The sequence below is a fragment of the Myodes glareolus genome, chromosome 1 (genome assembly GCF_982192425.1).
Source record: "Myodes glareolus chromosome 1, mMyoGla1.1, whole genome shotgun sequence".
Classification (NCBI taxonomy): Eukaryota; Metazoa; Chordata; class Mammalia; order Rodentia; family Cricetidae; genus Myodes; species Myodes glareolus.
In genome coordinates this window covers 78235788-78242192 of record NC_142026.1, presented here as the reverse complement: position 1 = coordinate 78242192, position 6405 = coordinate 78235788, and the positions used below count along the sequence as shown (strand labels likewise).

Sequence of the window (6405 nt, the reverse complement as noted above, 5' to 3'; positions counted from 1 at the left end):
GTTAATTAGAGTTTTAGTGCCTAGTTTCTTGAGTTCTTTGTATATTCTGGAGATCAGACCTTTGTCTGATGAGGGGTTGGTGAAGATCTTCTCCCAGTCAGAAGGCAGCCTTTTTGTCTTACTGACAGTGTCCTTTGCTTTACAGAAGCTTCTCAGTTTCAGTAGATCCCATTTATTCATTGTTTCTCTTATTGTCTGTGCTGCTGGGGTCCTACTTAGGAAGAGGACTCCTGTGCCTATATCTTGTAGACTACTTCCCACTTTCTCTTCTATCAGGTTCAGAGTGGACGGATTAATGTTGATGTCTTCAATCCATTTGGACTTGATTTTTGTGCATGGTGATAGATATGGATCTACTTTCATTTTTTTACAGGTTGACATCCAGTTATGCCAGCACCATTTGTTAAAGATGCTTTCCTTCTTCCATTGTATACCTTTAGCTCCCTTGTCAAAAATTAGGTGCTCATAGGTTTGTGGGTTAATATCCGGGTCTTCTATTCGATTCCAAAGGTCGATTTCTCTGTTCTTATGCCAATACCAAGCTGTTTTCAATACTGTAGCTCTATAATAGAGTTTGAAGTCAGGGATGGTAATGCCTCCTGAAGTTCCTTTATTGTATAAGATTGTTTTGGCTATCCTGGGTTTTTTGTTTTGGCATATAAACTTGATTATTGTTCTCTCAAGGTCTGTGAAGAAGTTTGATGGGATTTTGATGGGGATTGCATTGAATCTATAGATTGCTTTTGGTAGAATTGCCATTTTTACTATGTTGATTCTCCCAATCCAAGAGCAGGGGAGGTCTTTCCATTTTCTGGTATCCTCCTCAATTTCTTTCTTCAAAGACTTAAAGTTTTTGTCAAATAGGTCTTTCACTTCCTTGGTTAGAGTTACCCCAAGATATTTTATGCTATTTGTGGCTATCATGAAAGGTGATGTTTCTCTGATTTCCCTCTCTGCTTCTTTATCCTTTGTGTATAGGAAGGCCACTGATTTTTTGGAGTTGATCTTGTATCCTGCCACGTTACTAAAGGTGTTTATCAGCTGTAGGAGTTCTTTGATAGAGTTTTTGGGGTCACTTATGTAAACTATCATATCGTCAGCAAATAACGAAAGTTTGACTTCATCCTTTCCAATTTGAATCCCCTTGATCTCCTTATGTTGTCTTATTGCTATTGCTAGAACTTCAAGCACTATATTGAAGAGGTATGGAGAGAGTGGACAGCCTTGTCGCGTTCCTGATTTTAGTGGAAAGGCTTTGAGTTTCTCTCCATTCAGTTTGATGTTAGCTGTCGGCTTGCTGTATATTGCTTTTATTATATTTAGGTATGATCCTTGTATCCCCAGTCTCTCCAACACCTTTATCATAAATGGGTGTTGAATTTTGTCAAATGCTTTTTCAGCAATTAGTGAGATGATCATATGGTTTTTTTCTTTCAGTTTATTTATATGATGGATTACATTGATAGATTTGCGAATGTTGAACCAGCCCTGCATCTCTGGAATGAAGCCGACTTGATCATAATGGATAATTTTTCTAATGTGCTCTTGGATACGGTTTGCCAGTATTTTATTGAGAATTTTCGCGTCAATGTTCATGAGTGAGATTGGCCTGTAATTCTCTTTCTTGGTTGTGTCTTTGTGTGGTTTTGGTATTAGAGTAACTGTAGCTTCATAAAAGGAGTTAGGCAATGACTCTTCTGTTTCTATATTGTGGAATACGTCAAGGAGTATAGGTATTAGCTCTTCCTGGAAGTTCTGGTAGAATTCTGCATTGAAACCATCTGGTCCTGGGCTTTTTTTGGTAGGGAGATTTTTGATAACAGCTTCTAATTCTTCGCGACTAACAGGTCTATTTAGATTGTTCACCTGTTCTTGGTTCAACTTTGGTATATGGTACTTATCTAAAAAAATGTCCATTTCTTTTACATTTTCCAACTTTGTGGCATATAAACTTTCGTAGTAAGATCTAATGATTCTCTGAATTTCCTCTGTGTCTGTGGTTATGTCCCCCTTTTCATTTCTGATCCTATTAATTTGCACGTTCTCTCTCTGCCGTTTGATTAGTTTGGATAGGGGTTTGTCAATCTTGTTGATTTTCTCCAAGAACCAGCTTTTTGTTTCATTGATTCTTTGGATTGTTTTCTCTGTTTCTATTTTGTTGATTTCAGCCCTCAGTTTGATTATTTCCAGTCTTCTACTCCTCCTGGGTGAATCAGCTTCTCTTTTTTCTAGAGCTTCCAAGTGTGCTGTTAGGTCTCCAATGTGTGCTTTCTCCGTTTTCTTTATTTGGGCACCTATTGCTATGAACTTTCCTCTTAGCACTGCTTTCATAGTGTCCCATAGGTTTGAGTATGTTGTGTCTTTGTTTTCATTAAATTCAAGGAAGTCTTTAATTTCTTTCTTAATTTCGTCCTTGACCCAGGGGTGATTTAGTAGTTGACTGTTCAACTTCCATGAGTTTGTTGACTTCCTGGGGTTAGCATTGTTGTTGAATTCTAATTTTAATCCATGGTGATCTGACAAGACACATGTGGTTACTAATATTTTTTTGTATCTGTGGAAGTTTGCTTTGTTACCGAGTATGTGGTCAATCTTCGAGAAGGTTCCATGAACTGCAGAGAAGAAGGTATATTCTTTCCTATTTGGGTGGAGTGTTCTATAGATGTCTGTTAAGTCCATTTGATTCAATACCTCCAATAAATCTCTTAATTCTCTGTTTGGTTTCTGTGTGATTGACCTGTCCATTGGTGAGAGAGGAGTGTTGAAGTCTCCTACTATTAGTGTGTGTGGTTTGATGACTGCCTTGAGTTCTAGAAGAGTTTGTTTTATATAAGTGGGTGCCTTTATATTAGGGGCATAGATATTCAGGATTGAGACTTCTTCCTGATGAGTTGTTCCTGTTATGAGTATGAAATGTCCATCTCCATCTCTTCTGATTGATTTTAGTTTGAAGTCGATTTTGTTAGATATTAGAATGGCCACACCCGCTTGTTTCTTAGGTCCATTTGCTTGGAAAACCTTTTCCCAACCCTTTACTCTGAGTAGGTGTCTGTCTTTGTGGTTGAGGTGTGTTTCTTGTAAACAGCAGAATGTTGGATCCTGTTTTCGTATCCAATCTCTAAGTCTGTGCCTCTTTATAGGTGAATTGAGTCCATTGATATTAAGAGATATTAATGACCAGTGGTTGTTGACTCGAGTCATTTTTTTTTTTTTTTTTAGGTAGTAGAGTGTATGTGTTTTCCTTCTTTGGGTTGTGCTAGTGAAGGGTCGCTAGATGTCTGAGTTATTGTAATCAGTGTTGGCAATGTTGGATTCCTTGGGATGTAATTTTCCTTCTAATATTCTCTGTAAGGCTGGATTAGTAGTTACGTATTGTTTAAATTTGTTTTTATCCTGGAATATTTTGTTTTCTCCGTTGATAGTGAATGAAAGCTTGGCTGGGTATATTAATCTGGGCTTGCATCCATGGTCCCTTAGTTTCTGCAGTACCTCTATCCAGGACCTTCTGGCTTTCATGGTTTCTATAGAGAAGTCTGGTGTAAGTCTGATAGGTTTACCTTTATAGGTTACTTGACCTTTTTCCTTTGCAGCTCTTAATATCCTTTCTTTAATCTGAATGCTTTGTGTTTTGATTATTATATGGCGAGGGGATGTTTTTTTCTGATCCAGTCTATTCGGTGTTCTGTATGCTTCTTACACCTTCATAGGAATATCACTCTTTAGGATGGGAAAGTTTTCTTCTATAATTTTGTTGAATATATTTTCTGGACCTTTGGACTGCAATTCTTCTCCTTCTTCTACTCCTATTATTCTTAGATTTGGTTTTTTTATTATGTCCCATATTTCCTGAATGTTTTGTGATGAGAATTTGTTGGATTTGCTGTTTTCTTTGGTCAGGGCATTTATTTTCTCTATGGTGTCTTCATAATCTGAGATTCGTTCTTCTATCTCTTGTATTCTATTGGTTATGCTTGTTCCTGAAGTCTCTGTTTGTTTACCTAGATTTTCCATATCCAGCCGGTCCTCGGTTTGTGTTTTCTTCACTGCCTCCATTTCAGTTTTCAATTCTTGAACTGATTCCATTACCTGTTTGATTATTTTTTCTTGGTTTCCCAGGGTATCATTTACGAATTTACTTATTTCTTCAAACTTTTTGTTATATTTGTCTTCCATTTCTTTACTCATTTCTTCCATCTTTTTGTTATATTTCTCTTCTATTTCTTTAAGTGAGTTATTCATACCCTGTTTAAGAGACTCTATTGCTTTTATAATGACACTGTTTTCCACTTCTTCCGGTATAGGGTGTTCAAGTCCTTCTGTCATAAGATCGCTGGGATCTGGTGTTTTCGTGTTGTTTTTCAGATTGTTGGAGGAATTCTTGCCTTGGCGCCTGCCCATCTCTTCCTTCAGATGCTCTCCAATGGCTCTTCCCTCCGCTGGGTCTTTTGCTACTGGATTAATGCCCCTTGCTATCCAGGAATCACTTTGCCTGCAGCCTTAGGTTGCTGCAGGCAGGCTTTAGAACAAAGGGATTTCCGTCCCTTTGCACTCACCGCCTGTACGTCCCGCGGTGCCCACCCCGGCTGAGATGGAGGAATTTAAGCCCCGAAAAAAGGAGAGGGGAGGGTATGGGTTCCAGGCAGAAAGCTGGGATGGCGTTGCAGAAGAGAGGGATTAGCTGGGGAAGCTGCCCCTTTGGAGTAGTCAGGGAGATAAGGGTGGCGGGAGTATTGTGTGTTCCCTAACCGGCCTTGTGTGGCGGTCAGGAACAATACACTTACCCCTCCACAGGAACAGAGCCCCTCGCTGGTCAGAGGTGCCCCTGCCTGCAGTCTTGGCTTGCTGCAGGCCGGCTTTTGGAACAAAGGGACTCCAGCCCCTTTGCACTCACTGCCAAACCTGGCCCGCGGTGCCCACCCCGGCTGAGATGGAGGAATTTAAGCCCCGAATAAAGGAGAGGGGAGGGTATGGGTTCCAGGCAGAAAGCTGGGATGGCGTTGCAGGAGAGAGGGATTAGCTGGGGAAGCTGCCCCTTTGGAGTAGTCAGGGAGATAAGGGTGGCGGGAGTATTGTGTGTTCCCTAACCGGCCTTGTGTGGCGGTCAGGAACAATACACTTACCCCTCCACAGGAACAGAGCCCTTCGCTGGTCAGAGGTGCCCCTGCCTGCAGTCTTGGCTTGCTGCAGGCCGGCTTTTGGAACAAAGGGACTCCAGCCCCTTTGCACTCACCGCCTAACCTGGCCCGCGGTGCCCACCCCGGCTGAGATGGAGGAATTTAAGCCCCGAAAAAAGGAGAGGGGAGGGTATGGGTTCCAGGCAGAAAGCTGGGATGGCGTTGCCGGAGAGAGGGATTAGCTGGGGAAGCTGCCCCTTTGGAGTAGTCAGGGAGATAAGGGTGGCGGGAGTATTGTGTGTTCCCTAACCGGCCTTGTGTGGCGGTCAGGAACAATACACTTACCCCTCCACAGGAACAGAGCCCCTCGCTGGTCAGAGGTGCCCCTGCCTGCAGTCTTGGCTTGCTGCAGGCCGGCTTTTGGAACAAAGGGACTCCAGCCCCTTTGCACTCACCGCCTAACCTGGCCCGCGGTGCCCACCCCGGCTGAGATGGAGGAATTTAAGCCCCGAAAAAAGGAGAGGGGAGGGTATGGGTTCCAGGCAGAAAGCTGGGATGGCGTTGCCGGAGAGAGGGATTAGCTGGGGAAGCTGCCCCTTTGGAGTAGTCAGGGAGATAAGGGTGGCGGGAGTATTGTGTGTTCCCTAACCGGCCTTGTGTGGCGGTCAGGAACAATACACTTACCCCTCCACAGGAACAGAGCCCCTCGCTGGTCAGAGGTGCCCCTGCCTGCAGTCTTCCTGACTGAATTTTTGGCAACAAATGTTTTTATCTGACTAAATTTTTGGCGACCTTGGCTGTGAGCAGCAGCAGCTCCGCCTCTGAGGCACGGCCCACCATGGCGCGCTCCACATGGCCCAAAGGCATGGCTCCGCCCCGGGCCGTGCGCACCTCAGGCAATGAACTCGCACCGCTGGCTGTGAGTCTTTTCCAAGCTCTGGCGAGGGGGGGCATCCGCCCACCCATGGAGGGCCCGGTTAGGGCCGCGGGGGCCCCAGTCTCAGACCTTCCCAGGGACCGGGGAGTGACGAGCACTCAGCACGTGGCCCCGCCGATGAGCTTCCTCCGCCCGCCCATGTTGCTATGGAAACACGGTTCAGAGTTTGGCCCCTCTCCGTCTTTAGGTCTTTAGCGGCGCTGCTGCTCACCACGCAGCTTCCGCCTCTGCCTCCCGAGTGCTGGGATTAAAGGCGTGCGCCACCACCGCCCGGCCTCTTCCTCAATCAAAATTAAAGTTTTCTGTACGTGAAAGCCAGAGACTGAGCTCTCTTATCAAAATTAGGCGAAAATC

The 6405-nt window shown here is 44.0% G+C and overlaps 1 pseudogene; it reads right to left on the bottom strand.

Annotated features, from left to right (window-relative positions):
• Positions 1 to 5968: 5968 nt before the first annotated feature.
• Positions 5969 to 6184, bottom strand: LOC148123499 (Nuclear RNase P; annotated as a pseudogene).
• Between the last annotated feature and the right edge of the window lie 221 nt (positions 6185 to 6405).